General features: G+C 37.4%; 1 protein-coding gene across 10 annotated transcripts in view; it reads right to left on the bottom strand.

Annotated features, from left to right (window-relative positions):
- Positions 1-19,936, bottom strand: part of BCAS3 (BCAS3 microtubule associated cell migration factor) — a 717,859-nt gene that overhangs the window by 293,632 nt on the left and 404,291 nt on the right. The window lies entirely within an intron of this gene.

The raw sequence follows: 19,936 nt of genomic DNA, 5'->3' as shown, positions 1-19,936 counted from the left end.
ACACTAGCAAAAGACACTACTTACTTCCACCAGGAAATCTTTTTTGCAGTGGTTACTTGCAGAACCATCCAACGCTTAGGTTTACTGGGCTTACTTTTAAGAATGTTCTGCTCCAGGGCTGGGCAAAGTTACTCTGCTGAGTAAAATGTAAGATAAAGTTGTAAGCATTTTTTTTATGGAGAGGGCAAATATTTTTCATTTCTTTAAAGCTTTAAGATGATCATCTAAAGTCCTTTAATGAAGCAGAATTGATGGGGTAACGCAGAGGATCTTTCACAAGGTGACATGTAATACCCGATTTGGAGCTCAAGGCGCTGACACGGATCCTAAGTAAACGAGACTGCTATTTGATCCAATAAATGATGAAGTATGAGATGAAGTGCAGATCTGAAAGGCATATATCTCAATCCCCAAAGGTTGCCTCAAATAGTAATTACTGATGTTCCAAGGCATTTGCCCTATGTGCTACAGTGAAACAAACACTTTAAAGCCATCCTGTGGTATTTCCTTACTTTAATTTCAATAAAAAAGTTTCTTTATTCAGTTATACAAGATGAAAAAGTTATATGAAAAACTTTTTTTAAAAAAAGTTTTTAAAAAATAAAAGCAGAAAAATATGTCTTAGCTACTCCTTGGTCAAGGTCTCGCCTCCTAAAAGACTGGAATAAAACTCTCAGCATCTTTGCTGACATGAGTCTGTGGGTGGGGAGGTGGAATGGGAGAGAGGACATCAAGCCCACCCAACTCCTGGAATTTTTACAGAAAAGACAAAACTTTCCAAGTGAAATAGTCATTTTGGTAAATGAAACCATTTGTAACTTTAGAAAAGTTTTTTCTTTTATTCCAACGTATCATAAGAAAAATCCACACTGTGCTTCTAATAGGCTATAAAGCTTTGGTTTAAAGATGGGTCAACAGAGCTAAAACCACTAATGTCATACTTGGAGAAGCAAGAGTGGAGGATAGTGACGTCCCAACACTTCCAGGATCCCAATGAAAAGTCTCACCCAGGCGAAAGACTATCTGCCAAATTTATGCCAAGAACAAAGTTTTATAGCCAAGTTAAAATCTTTTGTGTATTTAGGGACTGTTATAAAAATAGTAACATTTTCTGCATCCTTGAGAGAGCCTTTTCCTTATAGAGATGAAACAGGATTATCAAAATAGGAAGACAGTTGCTGTGAGGAAGCAATAGAAACAGGACAAACTGAAACAGAGACAGAAAAAAGAACATGAAAGACAAAGACAGAGTAAGATGGAGTGAAAAACACACATAAACAGTCTGACATGCTCAGGAGAGTGATCTGTTCCTCTGCAAACCAAATAGCTTCATTTCTTTGCCTTTTTAGGCTGAGTAAAATGTATTTGCATGTAAAAACAAATATAACTAAAGTTAAATCCATTTGGGCAGCAGTATTTTGAGGTTCTTTTTTAAGAAGAGACTTAGGGAGTTAATTTCATTCCTTAGTCCCCACCAAAAACCTCCATGAACTGGTTAATTTCAGGTCAGTAGGAGTTCCTGGAGTTAGAGTAAAAATGTCAACATATTCCTTACTAAAGCCACAGTGATGAATACTTTTCCCTTAAACGATTCTCAGAGCTGCCTCAGACTACTGCAAATGTATCCAAATGACAGAGGATCACAGATTTTAGAATCAGAAGGGTGTTTGAGCATTTAATATACAAACTTATTACAAGAGTAATAAGGAGATACACTGTTATACCAGCATAATCTAAGAAGGGAAGAACTGAATGGTAGGGATGCGGGTACAAGAGAATAATTTCTGGGATTTAGATTCTTGTCTGAAATATCAGAATATAATCTGTTATTGGAATATATCTTCATACCAAAGCACATTATAGCTAAAAACACAGGCTCTGGAATCAGACTGCTATAGGGATTCAACCAGGAATCTACAACATTTCAGTCTGTTTTCTCAACTGTAAAATGGGGACAATAGTATAACCTATCTTCTTAGGATGCTCATAATACATTATGATACACGTGAAGAGCAAAACTAAAACTTTGGGACAGACAGAAAGGAAATATTTTATGGAAAGAAGGTAAGGTGGTGACAACTGACATTTAATGAGTCCTTGTTATGTACCTGAACTATGGCCAGAAGATTTTTATTATCTATTAATTTTTACAACATCAGAGACAGATGTTCCTATACTCTTCTTATGGACAAAGAAACTCAAGGTCATGTACCCAGTCAGCTACAGAAATGGGAATGAAATCTACACCTAACCACAAAGCTCATGCACTTGCATTACACACGTCTATTCAAAAAATTTATCAAAAATGGACTTTAACAACAAGCTATGTAAAACATGTTCATGACAAAAAAATTCAGATGACACTGCCAAAGTTGGGAGGTAGTATACAGTACTCAATTTCTCTAAATCACACCTTCTTCTGAAAAAAATGGAAATTGTAACAGTGCTTTTACCTCATAATATTTTGTGAATACAGGTGATAATGCACGTGAAATGCTTAGCGTAGTGTATTCAGTAACCAAATGTTACCTAAAACCACTAATAGTTCATTATATATAATTTAATATGCATACAGGAGAGAAACTCTATGAGCTGCATATAATTCAAGATTTAAAAACAGATGTTAAGAATCCTATTTAACTTTTAATTCCATAATTTTTCAAGAATAAACCTCTCCAAATAGGTTTCTTTCATGAAAACAGATGCATACAATTCAAAATTATATCAGCTTACGTTAATTTTCACGATCACAACCTCAAAATAATGTTGTCTCAGCTAAGGACATCTACTAATTTGCATATAGCTATTTTTGTGAATGTTAATAGTATTGCATTCAGGAGGTTCCTTAGTAATTCCTTATTTTTATTCTTGAGACCATATATGCTAAAGTAAACTACAGTGAAAATTACACCATCCATAGAAGGAACTGATAAAGGTATCATCCCACAGCCTTTCAATTTATTAGTATTTTTATCATATCAACTAACTAGAAGGCAAAACCTAGTTACCATTTTGCAGATGGATAAACAGAGGCCGAAAATGGGCCAGTTAAAGGTACTGCAGTCCCCATGCATTAATGGGTATACTTTCATGTCTGCACTTCCTTAAAGTTATTAAAAAGCCAAATATTATTCTGAAATCAAGGTAGGGAGGTATTTCTGAATACATCACACAAAACAAACCAGAATTTTAAAATGTGAAAACACAAGTCAAGAGGATGAGAACTGAACAACTCTTAAAAGTTTGAAAGTGGCTAAGAGCTCTTAGATCTTTATAGTAATAAATATTGTAGTGTACAATGGTCCATTGGGAATCCTCACTCATATGTTATTCCATGATTGAAGATCAAGGTGTCAGGTCCATTTAGAATCAGTGTATTTTGGGTATGTTTTAAGCTTTAATCCATATTTTGAAAAAATAGCTAACAATATTTCTAAGGGAAATATAATCACTTTGCTTACCTTGCACTCCCCCACTCCCCACTATAGAGTGAATTGTGAGTTTCAAACACTGGTATTCCTTTAGTTTGAATTTTCCCATAAGTAGATGGAAAGGTAATGACCTTGGCCTATCACGATTCTTAAGTGGAAAGCCTTTTTCAGCTTAAGAAACCATTACCTGATTGAGAGTGGCTTTCCTAGCTGAAAATAACTGTTTACTGCTTAAAGGGTAAGTATCTGTGAGATGCAGGTATAGTTAGGTGAGTCTTGAATATAACATTCTTCCATCATCAAAATCTCATCGGAGAGGTTTTGCCAATGGTCTTTTAAAATAGAGGTGCCATTCCAGAGTGGAGGTGATGTATTTTGTGTCCTCTATGATACAATAGTATATGATAAAAAGAATAAATATAAATAGTTCTTAGGTCACATACATGCCCTGATGATTATATGAATGAAATCAAGGTTGGCTGAGATGCTGTTCAAGGTCCGGGAAAAAATGAAGGTTTCACAGATTCACACCTTTGCTCTACCATCTACTAGCTCTGTGACAGTAGACAAGTTATTTAAATCTCTTAACCTCAGCATCTTCAACTGTTGAAAAAAAAATCTAAAAAGTATGTTGTTAAAAACAGAGTTTAATTTATGTTTGCATGGATAATGCAGGGCCGTGTTGTAAAGGACTCTAGTGGAAAGATGGTCTCCTTGTCACTTCTGCTCCCTAGCCACACAGTTTCTCTTTGAGGAGGTAATTACTGTTCCAGGCAAATGCAAGAACTTGGTTTCAATGTTCCATGATGAAATATTGAATTCATTAACATTTGTTGAGTGCCTATTATGTGTCAAAACCATTCAGGGAGCTACGGGGAGTACAAAGATGAGCTGATAGTCTAGAATGAAAAACAATACCCAACTAATTTTAATATCAGATGGTACACAAAACAGTAAAAGTTTAAGAACACACGAGAAAGTAATTAATTTAATCAAGAGGGTGAGTTGGAATAAAGAGAAAGATTAAGAACATGTTTCAAGAGAAATGAAAAGTGTCAGGCACCATAGTAAGTTCTCTCTGGCTTAAGCCGTCTGATTCAGGAACTGGGTCCCTCTCATGGCTATAAAAACTCTAATTTGAGGTACTGACTCATGGCTATGAATTTCTAACATAGGAAAAGGAAAAGGTAGCCCAAATAGAAGATCATAGGGTTCGCTATTTCCTCTTTAGGTAGAGAGAAACAGAAGAGTAAATGGGTTCTGTTCCCAGTCTTACAAGCATTCATTTGAGAACTACATAAACTCATCTAAAGAAGGGATAACTGACTGGGGAGTTCAACTAAGTGTCAAGTGTAACTTAGTGTTCTCTACAGTCTTAACATTGAACATTTATATAATAACTGTTGCCTTTCCAAATATTGTAGAACACCAAAGTAAAATAGGTTTAAGACTCAAGACGCCACTTCATACAACAGAAGTCAATTCTGCCATGTTTCTTGTAGCTGTCTAGAGCATAAGTACAAGTAACTAAACTGTAATGACACCACTAAAATTTTGGAAATTCTTCAACAAAATGTTTTGGCTTAATGGAACTTAGGGTCAGTTCTCCATATGCCAATGTCCTATGCCCAAAATGGGCTAGCTTCAAAGGCAGCCCAAAATATCCCTAAAATTATGTCTGAAAGTTAGCCTAGTAAGAGCAGAAAGCAAAAGCACGTCCATTCTTTTCAACAGATGTTTACCAGTCCTGACCATAGATTCCAGAAAGCAAGACTTTGCTAGAGTTAATGCTTTATAAAGATAACCTTAAAACAAAAATTTCCATGCTAAGCCTAATAGAACGAAAGCTTGTATCAAAGAAATATTCTGTTTAAACATAATGCTGCTTTAAAAGCATAACATAAAAGATAATTTGAAATGCTCTGTAAAATATTTCACTTGATTACACAATTGACCATAGGCCCAAACAAAGGAATAGTGATCATAACATAAGGGCAAACCTAACTGAGGACCAGGTTTAAGTCAGGTAACGAAGATAAAGACTCAGCATTACCAACTTGTAATCACGTTATGATATTTAAAGCCTTATGTTTTATAAGAAATCAACAATGGTTATCATTGTTGATTATCACTGACTATCATTATTAATCAGATATCAAGAAATATTGATTATCTGCTCTGTGGAAGGTACCAATACCAGGCAAAGGGAGATACGAAGACAGCCCTTGTTCTCAAACAGTCCTTTATTATAAGCCATCATTTTTCCCCCTCTGTTCTAAGCATGCTACATATAAGGTAATCCAATAATAATGCCATCCAGGAGTATCTTTTATTTTTTTTGAGACAGAGTCTCACTCTGTCACCCAGGCTGGAGTGCAGTGGTGCGATCTCAGCTCACTGTGAGCTCCGCCTCCCAGGTTCATGACATTCTCCTGCCTCAGCCTCCTGAGTAGCTGGGACTACAGGTGTGCGCCACCATGCCCAGCTAATTTTTCATATTTTTAGTAGAGATGGGGTTTCACCGTGTTAGCCAGGATGATCTCGATCTCCTGACCTGGTGATCCACCTGCCTCGGCCTCCCAAAGTGCTGGGATTACAGGTGTGAGCCACCACACCCGGCCCATCCAGGGGTATCTTAAGCCAAGCAGTAACACAACAATCAGGATCCACACCTACTGTTAAGGTGTTTCATGCTTCCACTTTTACCGTTTTCATTTGGCAAAGAAATCCTGATCACAACAACGTAAAAACATTTAGAGACTTAAGAACTGCTATCAGTATCATCTCCTTCTACTCACTCTTGTCCATGGATCATGGATGCCATAAAATCTGCTAACCGAATTCCTTTTTGCAGCATACCACTTAATTGCAGGAAAAGCTCAAACTCAAATGTGTTATTATTTAAAGCCAAGCCTCACTGCAAATTGAGGTATTTGGGTTTAGAAAAATTCCTCCCCAGAATTCTACTCTGGTATTAGAAAAATCACAATTACAAGCCACAGAATATTAAAGTCACAACTTTGGCAAAATATCAGGATCACTTCAGAGGTGAGATTTGAACTTCAGCACCCAAAACCAAAAATACAATGTTCTAATCCTATAATATCACTCTCTTCTGTGATTATGAAGGCCTCTTAAATACTAAGAACAGAAAGGGGGACAAAGCCTCTATTTTTCTCCTCTCCATGCACAACTCAGTCCCAATGTTCTGAATATATGAATATTCTGTAACAACAAGCTACCTTCAAAATGTCCAAGTAATTACAGGTTCAGGTCAAGAACTCTAGACCATATTGATTACCTCTATGCAAGAAGGACCCTCCAGCACCATTTATATCCTGATAACAGAGACAGCTTTTAAGGATCTGTGACATTAAGAATTTTCAGTCATATCAATGCCAGGAATGGAAAGCCAATGACCAGTCAGGCCTGTCAGTTGTTGCCTAAAGCAATAAGGACAAGCTGGGAATTCATCACACTGGAACTTCATCTGCCAGCTGCATTCACACATTTTCACCACCTGAATAGTTGATTCTCTTCAACTCCCACGTGGCTCATTTCAGCATACAGTGTTTTGAAATGAATATTTGATTAGGCAGGGTAGAAAGAGGTTTGGACTTATCTGAGGTGTCACCATAATGCACTTTAAGTAATTTTAAGTATCAGGAGCTAGGTGTCCTAAGTCCTGTTCTTTGACTATTGCTAAAATGGACCTTGATCCTAATTAAAGAAGATTAAATGAGATGAGACATGTGGCAAGACCTAGCACAGTGTTGGGCACCTAACTGTTTATAAATTAATACTGGTTTCCCATCTCTTTTACTTCTGTCTATTGAAAAATATCCTGAAGATTCCTCATAGAGCCTCTTGATTATTCAGAGATGGGGATCTCACACTGCCAAGGAAACTTAAAAATCACCCTGCTACTTTTCCAATTTCTCTTTTTATCAAAAGTCCAAACCATCACTTAAATATAAACCTAAGAAATAAAGAGGCTGGTCACAGTGGCTAATCCCAGCACTTTGGGAGGCCGAGGCAGGCGGATCACAAGGTCAGGAGATCGAGACCATCCTGGCTAACATGGTGAAACCCCGTCTCTATTAAAAATACAAAAAATTAGCCAGGCGTGGTGGCAGGCGCCTGTAGTCCCAGCTACTCGGGAGGCTGAGGCAAGAGAATGGCATGAACCCGGGAGGTGGAGCTTGCAGTGAGCCGAGATTGCGCCACTGCACTCCAGCCTGGATGACAGAGCGAGACTCAGTCTCAAAAAAGAAAAAAGAAAAAAAGAAATAAAGAAACAGAGTAGGCTTCTTAAAATTCCTTCCTTATGTTTAGATCTGAACAGTTTGATTATAATATGTCTACGTATGGTTTTCTTTGTGTTTATTAATATCTCACTCAGCATACACTGAGTTTCTTAAAACTTTGACTTATGTCTTTCATTAACTTTGGAAAATTCTCAACCCTTCATGCATTTCTTTTGCCATATCCTCTTCTTTTCTTCCACATATGTGAAATAATTACACAGATGTTAGACAGTTTGATACTGCTATAGTTTGATATACCACTCACAGTGAGTTCTATTTTATTTCAGCATTTTTCTCTCTCTGCTTCAGTTTTGATAAATTTTTGCTTATTGTCATTATACTTAATAGTGAAATAATAAACCCTTCCTCCTAGGGTTGAGAAGAAAACAAGAATATTCAATATCATCATTTCTATTCAACATCGTAGTGGAGGTTTAAACAAGTGTAATATGGGAGAAAGATAAATATAAAGATTAAAAAGAAATAAAACCATCTTTATTTGCAGATGACATGATTACATAGTAGAAAATCCAAGAGAGTCTACTATTAGAATGAATAAACGAATTTGGAAAAGTTGCTGGAAACAAGTTCATTTTTTGTTTTGAGACAGGGTTTCCCCTCTGTCACCCAGGCTAGAGTGCAGTGATGCAGCCTTGGCTCACTGTAGCCTCGACCTCCTGGGCTCAAGCAATCCTCCCACCTCAGCCTCCCAGGTAGCTAAGACTACAGGTGCATACCACCATACTCAGCTAATTAAAAAAATTTTTTTTGTAGAGACGAGGTCTGACTATATTGCCCAGGCTGGGATACAAGTTTATTATACAGAAAAGTATTTTACTCTATATGCTGTAAAGAAAACTGACAAGTGAAATAAAAACGTGCTATAGTTATTATCATCAAAATGTAATAATAGAAAGAAAAAACTTTTATATAAGATGTGTAAGACTTCTACATTGAAACTTATCAAGGAGAAATTAAAGAAGGCTTAAATAAGTGAATAGTTATAAAAGTTTATGTTTTGCCTGTAATCTCAGCTACTCAGAGGCTGAGGCACAAGAATCGCTTGAACCCTGGAGGTGGAGGTTGCAGTGAACCGATATCACACCACTGCACTCCAGCCTGGACAACAGAGTAAGACTCCATCTCAAAAAATTAAAAAAGCTTGTTTTGAAAGATTTAATATTTTTAAGATGTCAATACTTCCAAATTTGATATACAGATTCAATGAAATCCCAATCCAATCTCATCTGAATTTCTGTAGAAATAAACAAACAAACTAGTAATTTAATGTGTGTGTGTGTGTGTGTGTGTGTGTGTGTATGAGAATATGCATACCAGTGGTTTTCAAACATTTTAAAATTCAGGATCCCAGTGTGCTTAAAAAAACTCAGGACCCCAGTCAGGTGCGGTGGCTAATACCTGTAATCCCAGCACTTTGGGAAGCCAAGGTGGGCAGATCACTTGAGCTCAGAAGTTCAAGACCAACCTGGCCAACATGGTGAAACCTTGTCTCTACTAAAAATACAAAAATTAGCCGGGCATGGTGGTGCATGCCTGGAGTCCCAGCTACTCGGGAGGCTGAGGTAGGAGAAGCACTTGAACCTGGAGGCAGAGGTTGCAATGAACCGAGATTGCACCACCACACTCCAACCTGGATGACAAAGTGAGATTGTCTCAAAAAAACAAACAAACGACAACAACAACAACAAACCCAGGACCCCAAAGATCTTTGGTTTATATGTACTATATCTATCAACATTTAATACAATTATGTATCAGCTAATTTAAAAACAATGATAAAGCCTCTATGTAGAAATATCAATTATATTCTATATAAAAATATTTTCTAAACAGAAAGAAGTGAGAAAAGTAACATTTTTAAGAGAAAATCCTCTAATAGACAACAGCTAGATTCTCATATCTGCTATTGCATTCTATCTGTTCTGATATGCTGTTTTGGTTGACGTACACAAAGAAAAGTTGGTCTAACTCAAATATGTAACTGCTAAAAGATAAAGTATATTAATAGCATTTTCAGGTTCTGGGGATATTCTTCCTTGATATGATCCTTAACAAATTAGTTGCAATGTGGAATCTGAAACCATATCAATTAACTTTCATATTCTATTACATTAAAATCCTTTGTCCTATCTTGCATTTGGAATGAGTCCTTTACTCTTGCATGATTTTGTAGCAACATGAAACTGGTCATTCGGAAAATGTTGCAGATGTTCCAAATGCTGATATATTTTAATATCTATTATGCAAAAAATCATATTAGTTAATATCACTACTTATTTAATGAGAAATTTTTTTTTAAGACAGAGTTTCACTCTTGTTGCCCAGGCTGGAGTGCAATGGCACGATCTTGGCTCACTGCAACCTCTGCCTCCCGGGTTCAAGCGATTCTCCTGCCTTAGCCTCCCAAGTAGCTGGGCTTACAAGCATGCACCACCACACCCAGCTAATTTTTTGTATTTAGTAGAGACAGGGTTTCACCATGTTGGTCAGGCTGGTCTTGAACTAACCTCAGGTGATCCACCTGCCTTGGCCTCCCAAAGTACTGGGATTATACGCGTGTGCCATCGTGTCTGGCCGAGAAATGTCTTTAAATATTGGGACTCTGTTAAACAGACAGTGGTGGATACAAGGTTTTCAAATTTCTAATTTTCAATTGAAAGCTAGAATGTTATTATTGGTAATAAATATTATTAGTTGTTTTCTTCGAAGTGACAGGGTTTGCTTATTTTTGAGAAAATTTCTGCCAAATGCCCATGTCTGAATAAACATAGTTTGTTTTATTCAGATAAAATGGGATTCCATGAAAACAGTTGCTAGTTCAGTTTACAAATCACAATAGCTTTCCCTCAAGACAACTATTGTGCATTCATTCCCACTTGATATACAGAATATTAAGACGTTACACAAGGGTCAAAACTTAATAAAATTAAAGTTGATGATTTTTACTGCTTTAAAGATATTCTTAGGTGAATACAGCTTAAAAAAGAACTCTTAAGTAGGTAGCAGAGGCTACTAGCAATAGTTAGGTGCCATTGCCTTTACTATGATAACAGGCCACCAGTTTTACCCACAATTGCTTCTGCACCATCTATACTAAATTTCACCACAGTAGAAAAAACAAAGGCAAATAATAACTTGATACTAGTATAAAAATAATTTTGACTTAATAGACCACTTGAAAGTGTCTTGGGAATTCCCAGAGTTTGAAAAACCACTGGTATGTTTGTACAAATGCACATGTGTGGAAATGCAAAGGCCCTAGAATAGCCAAGATAACCAGAATGAAAAACAAAGGTGGAGGCCTTAAAATATGAGACTTCAAAACTTACTAAACATCTACAGTAATTAAGGTAGTACAATGTGGGTAAAAAGACAGCTATATAAATCAATGTAACAGAATAAAGAACCCAAGAAAAAATAAAAATTTTAAAAAGGCATCAGTGCAATTCATAATAGGAAAGGCGTATCTTTTTGATAAACAGTGTGGGAGCAACCGGAAGAAACTAAACACCTTGATCCCTGCCCTACATCAAAATAAAATTTTTTTTTGTTTGTTAAACAAGGTCTTGCTCTGCCACCTAGGCTAGAGTGCAGTGGCGTGATCACAGCTCACTGCAGCCTCAACCTCCCAGGCTTAAGTGATCCTCCCATCTCAGCCTCCTAAGTAGCTGGGACAACAGTTGTGCACCACCATGCCTGGCTAATTTTTGTACTTTTTGTACAGACAGAGTTTCGCTGTGTTGCCCAGGCTGGTCTCAAACTCCTAAGCTCATGCAATCTGCCCACATGGGCCTCCCAAGGTGGGATTATAGGCATAAGCCACCACGCTTGACCACCCACAATAAAAAATTAATTTGAAAAGGATCATAGTCCTAAATGTGAAGGCTAAAACTATACAATTTCTAGAAAAGAGTTATCTCTTCAAGACTGGAGGGGCTGGGCATGGTGGCTTACACTTGTAATCCCAGCACTTTGGGAGGCCGAGGCAGGCAGATCACCTGAGGTCAGGAGCTCGAGACCAGCCTGGCCAACATGATGAAACCTCATCTCTACTAAAAATACAAAAAATTAGCCAGGCGTGGTAGTGGGCACCTGTAGTCCCAGCTACTTGGGAGGCTGAGGCAGGATAATCACTTTGAACCTGGGAGACGGAAGTTGCAGTGAGCCGAGATCATGCCACTGCACTCCAGCCTCAGTGACAGACTGAGACTTTGTCTCAAAAAAAAAAAAAAAAAAAAAGACAGGACAAAAGATTTTTTTTGTTTGTGAAAACATAAAAGGAAAAAACAATGAAAAAATTAGATTTTTGCTTGTCAAAAGATACCATTAAGAAAGTGAAAAGGCAATTAACTGAAAGAAAATATTTGCAATGCACATATCTCACAAAAGGACCATATCCAGAATATTTAAAGAACACTTGGTATTCAATAAAGACAACATATCTAATAAAAATCAGTGAGTTAACTAGGACATTACAAAAGATGATATCCAAATGGCCAATGAGTATATTAAAGATGCTCAATATCATTACTCAACAGAGAAAAGCAAATTCAAACCATAGTTCACATCCACTGGAATGGTTAAAATAAAGATCAATAATATCAAGTGTTGATGAGAATGTGGAGCAACTGGAACGCTCATGCATTGCTGATAGGAATGCAAAATGGTACAGTCATTTTGGAAAATGTGTTGGCAGTTCCTAATAAAGTTAAACATATGCCTACTTTGTGATCCGGCAATTCCAGTACTAGGGATATGCCCAAAGGAAATGTATGCATATGTTGATGAGAGACAGAGAGAGAGAGAGAGACAGACAGACAGGCTTATAAAAAAATGTTTATAGCAGCTTTATTCCTAATAGCCAAAAGCTGGAAATGACAGAATATTGGATATATAAAGTGTGGTATATTTGCAGAATGGAACACTACACTGCAATATTAAAAATGAACTAGTGATTCATGTAATACCTGGATGAATCTCAAACAAATTAAGTTGAGCAAAAGAGGTTAGATACAAAAGCATAGACACAAGATGATTCCAATCATATGAAGTTTAATACAGGCAAAGGTAATCTGTGATGATAAAAATGGTTACCTCTAGGTCACTGGTAGTATTAACCAGAAGGGGCATAAGAAACTTTCTGGGTTGATGGAAATATTCTATGTTTTTATGTGAGTGGTGGCTGAGTATAAAAATTCATCAAGCTGTATGATTAAAATGTGCATTTTTGCTATACCCAAATTATACCCCTAATTTTAAAAACATCTTCAGAGGTGCTTGAAAACACAGGTTCATCCATGTTTCAAGCTGAAAGGGACTCCGCTGAGACTAGAACTAACAAAGGTCCACAAATTAGGGGTCATTATTCTTTCCTTAACACCAAGCTTCCAGAACAAGACTTTTCTCTGGAACAACTATTTTCATTTTGATTATTTACTTTAGCCTTTCTGTGACAGTTCTCAACAATATCCAGAGGGAATATCAGAAGCTCTGGTTCTGACTAGTTGACCAAGTGGGGTCCCAAGCTGCTCTTTAATTGCCCACTGGGCTTACTATTCAATGGAGAGGGGCTCTTTGTTTGTTTCTAAGTTTATAGATGGCACCTATAAGCATAAGCCTCTCAGGCTCTTGCAGACAGTTTAAAATAGTGTTGCACTAACAGTTTTGACACTCATGTCACTAAGACAAATGGAATTCCCGGTTCAGACTTAAACAAATTCTAATAGTGCCCCCAACTCTGTCCCCCTGCCACCACAGTCTGATGCAACAGACTACATAAACAGTCCAGCCCTGTATGAGAGGCACAGTAAATGTACAAAAGTGAAAAGTTGGGTCTTTGGTCAAAAAGTCCCATGTAAATATGTGGAACCCTACTATATCAACAGTGAGAAGTATTGCATCAATTCCCTCTCAAAATGCTTAGGAAAGATTTAAAGCCATGTCAAGGACCTGATGCTTGCAATATAGAAAGCATAGGCAAGGTTTTAGTCGACACAAAGATTTATTCAAAGAAGCAAAGTGTCATCAGAAGACACTTTCCCAACAGCTTCCTCTACTTCTGTTTACTGTTTCTTCATCTTCAAATGGGGCTATCATTTTTTCTTAATTGTGCTGAACTAAAATTTTCCTCATTGTTAACTTGACTTTGGTCTTCTAACATCCTGTAAATACTAGAAAGAAGAAAGGGCCAGGCGCGGTGGCTCACGCCTGTAATCCCAGCACTTTGGGAGGCCGAGGCGTGCAGATCGCGAGGTCAGGAGTCTGAGACCAGCCTGACCAACATGGTGACACTCCATCTCTACTAAAATACAAAAGTTAGCTGGGCATGGTGGCACATGCCTGTAATCCCAGCTACTCGGGAGGCTGAGGCAGGAGAATCGCTTGAACCCGAGAGGCAGAGGTTGCAGTGAGCCAAGATCACGCCACTGCACTCCAGCCTGGGCAACACAGTGAGACTCCATCTCAAAAAAAAAAAAAAAAGAAAGAAAGAAGAATAAGAGGAATGTTTAAATCAGAAGAGGAGAGATACAGCTGAGCATTTTCCTTATGGGCAAATAAGGTCTTTTCCCTATGTTCTTAATCTCTAAAACTTACTTTTGATTTTATATAGACAGCAGATAGTCGAAAGATTAGAATTAATTTAATGTATACACTTACTCATTTCTAATATAAAAGCCAATCTTAATATTTGAGTTTGAATATTTTTTCCCCTCTGAGGGATTGTTCACAGGTCAGGGCCGAGCCTTCTTTTAATTTCACTCTTATCCTTAATCTTCTTACTGATCCCACACAAGCTTTCAGTACCCAAGGTATATGCCCTGGAGTTTTTGTCACTTTATAATCATCAAGAATATCTGAAACTCTATTAATTGAAAATCACATCATTTATTCAAAAAATATCTTAATATTTCTGAAGAACTTTATATTCAGGAGTTACTTAAGGAAATAATTTGAACACACCCCTTCCACAAAAGGTGGTAAAAAAAGTTTTGCATAGGGACTCTTAATCTTCTTTTACTGATGTAGAAGTGAATGGCATGGTAGGAGAATGACTTGAAGGTTTCAGCAAAAGTTCAAGACCATGATTATGAAGTCATGGCTTTTTCCACTCAGTTCTAGCTCTAAGACCATGGAGCTATGTGGCCACATCATTGTAGACTGAACAATGTCTCTCACTAATCTCTTTATTTTTACCATCAGAATCTCTGTGCCTCTGACAGCCTTTAAGAAATAGTACCTAAGTAGGCCTCAGATTGAAATGGCAACTGTCAATACAGTGAAATATAATCTTAGAATACTCTTCCCCCAGGCTGGGCGCGGTGGTTCACGCCTGTAATCCCAGCACTTTGGGAGGCCGAGGTGGGTGGATCACCTGAGGTCAGAAGTTCCAGACTAGCCTAGCCAACATGGTGAAACCCCGTCTCTACTAAAAATACAAAAAATTAGCTGGGCGTGGTGGCGCGTGCCTGTTAATTCCAGTTACTTGGGAGGCTGAGGCAGGAGAATGGCTTGAACCCAGGAGGCGGAGGTTGCAGTGAGCTGAGATCGTGCCACTGCACTCCAGCCTGGGGGACACAGCGAGACTCCGTCTCAAAAAAAAAAAAAAAAAAAAAAAAAAAAAGAGTGAAACTCCGTCTCGAAGAAAAAAAAAAAGAATACTCTTCCCCCAGTCCATGAACAAAATCTCTATATGATAAAAGAATGCCTCTATAAGAAGGTCCTTCCGGCACAGATTTGACTGCAAGACAAAACAAAAACTGCTCAAATAACCTCCTTGTCACCTATCTAATCACACTTCTCTATTAATGAGTATTATTTGTTTTTTTTAAGGTGATGTACCAAATGCCAAATACATAAAGTAGGCATAAATGATCATTATAAAATCAATCAAATCAAACTAGTTTGGGATTTTAAGTGTGTAATTTTCTTCAGTAAACAAGTTATTTTGATAGTGGAGAAAATTACGTGCTCAAAAGGTATCTCCTAAATTAATTATTTTTATTACTTCAATTGTACAACAAAAGTAGTATTTCTCTTGAGTCAAGAACAACAAAAAACCCCAAATCTGCGACTTTGTCCCTATTTACTGAAATGCTTGAGGTAACACTAATACCTTATGATCCAAGGCTGCTCAGGATAAGAAGTCATTTTTCTTATCTGTCACATTGTCCTTCTCACCCTACCATCTTCCTCAGGCATGTACACAAACACTGCTTCCACCACACTTCCTCAGGCATGTACACAAACACTGCTTCCACCACACTTCCTCAGGCATGTACACAAACACTGCTTCCACCACACCTCATAACTTTATAAAATGTTTTCTTTAATAGAGTTTGATAAAGATGTCTGCTCTGCATATGAGTCACGCATAAGTTTGTCTTTCGATCTCAATTATCTGAGTTCTTTGTTACTAAACATCCATCTCCATAGTAAAACCACAAATCAGGACAAACAAACTCAGGGTGAACCAGATCTTTCTAGGCTCTTTGATTTGATGACTCAGAAGCAAGGAAAGGTTATCTATTAGGTACAGCCTTCAAGTTTTGGAACAAGAATAGTCAGCAATCTGGAAAACAAAGTTCCAACAAGACATTGACAGCTGTCTTTCTGCTTTCTCTTTAGAGGTCCTACATCTTTATCAAAAGAAGGGCACATGTTATAAGGTACAAAGAATAGAAAGAAATTCTTAGCTATCTAGCCAAAATGAACATACAGGAAAATGAATAAATTGACGCAGTGCTTTGGCTAGAAATACTATCAATGATTCATCGACATTGTTGTTCATCAGCTGGACATGGGAAAAAGTGAGCAACTGCCCCAAATCCCATTTGTTCTGGGTAGCCTGTGTCTTAGGTTAAAATCCTATAATGTGTCCATTTCCAAAATGATCTCCTCAGCCAACAACGGAACATCTTACAATTATTTAACCCCCACAAATTTTAGGTAGGATGGTTTTTGTTTTGTTTCGTTTTGTTTTGTCTTTTTGAGACAGAGCCTTGCTCGGTCACCCAGGCTAGAGTGCACTGGTGCAATCTCAGCTCACTGCAACCTCTGCCTCCTGGGTTCAAGCGATTCTTGTGCCTCAGCCTCCTGAGTAGCTGGGATTACAGCCATGTGAAACCATGCCCAGCTAATTTTTGTATTTTTATTAGGGACGGGGTTTTGCCATGTTAGTTAGCCAGGCTGGTCTCAAACACCTGACCTCAAGTGATCCACCGCTTCGGCCTCCCAAAGTGCTAGGATTATAGATGTGATCCACTGCACCCAGCTGGTATGGTGTCATTAGAATCACCAAAGACAAGATGAGACAGATGTTATGGGAATAACATCTACTCATCAAGCAGTTATAGAACTGCTGAAAATCAAAAATACTCTATATGTATTTTACAGAGAGACAGTAAGAATCTAGTTCATAGGTGTCTAAAGGCATAGAATTTACCCGGTGCTTAAATCACTGAAGTTAATAATTTAAAAATATGTATTTTAGGCAATGTGTTTCTTTGCAAAAGCATGAACCAGAGATTACCAGATATTAAGAAATTGTGAAAAAAACCATTACGTGGTAAAAGTGGCACACTCTGCACACCTCTTTTAGTTTCAATGGAATAACGTTGTTAGATTAATACATAGATATCTAGAAAATAAACTGCAGACCCAAGATTTAAATAAAATATTTTCACTTTAAAAACTGTTATAATTGTCAAAGGATTTAATTATATCACATTAAATTCTATTATCTGTGAATAAAGTAATTATATGAAAAACAATTATACTGCCACAAGGTTAGACAGAGCAAGAGCTGTCACTAAAATAGAGGGTTAGGTGTAACATGTGCCATAGGAATAATTAAAAAGATAATCCATGAAGTCATATAAAATGCTTGAAGGTAATACAGGGCAATGAAGACCAACAGAGGAGGTGCCACACTGGTCGTATCTCCAAGTAACAGGCAATGAAACCTCCAGATAAGCAACTTCCTGATGTGCAGCTGACTCCAATGCATGGATCATGATCAGAGGTGCACTTCCCGGTTCAAGAGCAATTATAAAAATTTATTAGATTCTTTTTAACAGAAGAATCTACAACAAAATTTTCCCATAAATATGTTTACATAAAGAACTCAAATTATTTAGCCTCGATTTTGTTAGACTTGCTACCTTGATTTTTGTTAGCCTAGATGTTGTTTTCCACAGACGTAGAAAGTAATTCTGTTGACAACAGTTGGTCCTATTAAAGTAGATGGACATTCCATGACAAAACATTATTCACTCAAAAAATGCGTTAACGTATATTTCTCATTCAAAAGGGATCTGAACCAATTGAGAGGTAGCTGAAGAGAGAATTACTCATAGAAGTCCAATTCCTTATCTATGAGGCTTCTTTAGCTCAAAGTTAAAGAAGGCAGCACACATGTTTCACTGTTTTGGTTGTCTTTCAGAAAGGTACCATGGCTTCCTGGAATGAAAACAGGCCTAGAAAAATAATAATAAAGCTTAGCCACCAAGAAGTTCTTTCCTACTCAAAAGATTGGTACTTTCAGGCAGAGAGGGTCAATGCCATCGAAACTCATACAGTGTATCTCTGATGCAAATTAAGTAATCTTAGGACTACTTACATATCAGATTATTTACATGTAGGATCTAATTCCTTATTCAAAAATCAACTTAAAAACTCTTCTTGCAAAAGGATTTAAATAACAGTTCACTGAAGCTCCTCCCTTGTTGCATGAGATGACTTTACATACAGCTAAGATTGCTACATGATAAATATGGAATGTTGGCCAGATGCAGTGGCTCATGCCTGTAATCCCAACACTTTGGGAGGCTGAGGCGGGTGGATCACCTGAGGTCAGGAGTTCAAGACCAACCTGACCAACAAGGTGAAACCCCATCTCTACTAAAAATACAAAAACTAGCTGGGTGTGGTGTCAGGTGCCTGTAATCTCAGCTACTCGGGAAGCCGAGATAGGAGAATTGCTTGAACCTGGGAGGCAGAGGCTGCAGTGAGCCAAGATCGTGCCACTGCACTCCAGCATGGGTGACAGTGGGAGACTCTGTCTCAAAAAAATAAAAAATAAATATATATATATGGAGTGTTACCTCAGAATCTAGTATTGAATATGTCTACTTTTAATAACACAAGGTAACTGCTTTGGCAGCATGTGTTCCTAGTAGCTAGTCACTCAACAATAAAACATCAGTAATCTGGTAGTTTAAGAAGGTTTAAAAAGCCCAATCAAGGCCTACTGTTGTAATCTTGAATAAAATACTTCAGATTAAAATATGTAACATTTCCAGGATTCACAATTGTAAACGATCATTCCAAACGAGCACAACAATCTCTTAGCATTCTCAGAATGTGACTACAAAAAAGATTTATTGTTTAAGTTCCCTATCTCGATATCTCATTCAGTGCTGGGAAGCAATGATAGCGACTCTACACATTTCCATGCTCATTTCCAGGGGACAACCATGGTTGCCAAGTTAAAGCAGTAGGAACAAGTATGAGTCCTCTAAAGTAATAGTCTACGTTAAAAATGAAGGCATAGCCCTAGATGGGGCAGCTCAGTAAGATGCAAGGTACAATCCACTAACCAAAAAATCAGAAAGCTAAGAATATGTATAAAACCCATTAGCTTCGAAACTTAAAAATATATCCATATCCACAGACAGAAGCTTTGGTCTTTTTAAAGTGACCTTCACAAATCAGTTTTGTGTTTGTTTCCATTTTCTTTCACAGTTTAAGCCTCAATCAAATCAGCGGTCTCTAGGGATTTTGAAATCGCTATAGATTAAAATCCTCTCTGACTCAACTGTTTGACTAATGCCGAGTATTTAATAATTCTACTTGAGAGAGAATTTTTGGACAAAATCCTGCCATGCGCTGTCTTCAGATGCTCCCCAGCTGCACTATAAAGCAAGGCATCACTGTCCTTATTTTATCACTTGACTTAGAGACGAGAAAATATATCACTACAGACAATTCTACCATTTAGTAGGCCTGGCTGAAAACAGTTTTATAATACTAATGGAGCAACTATCACCTATAAAGGCAAAGATCTCCTTCTCTGTACTAATGATACATATTCATAGCTTGTTTCCAAGGATAGGAAATTAATAACTGTGATAGATAGACCAGGGTTAAGTTAATGAATTTTTAAACTTGATGCTTTTG

The sequence above is a fragment of the Pan paniscus genome, chromosome 19 (assembly GCF_029289425.2).
Source record: "Pan paniscus chromosome 19, NHGRI_mPanPan1-v2.0_pri, whole genome shotgun sequence".
NCBI lineage: Eukaryota > Metazoa > Chordata > Mammalia > Primates > Hominidae > Pan > Pan paniscus.
Note: the sequence above shows the minus strand (reverse complement) of the source record. Positions and strands in the feature narration are given on the sequence as shown.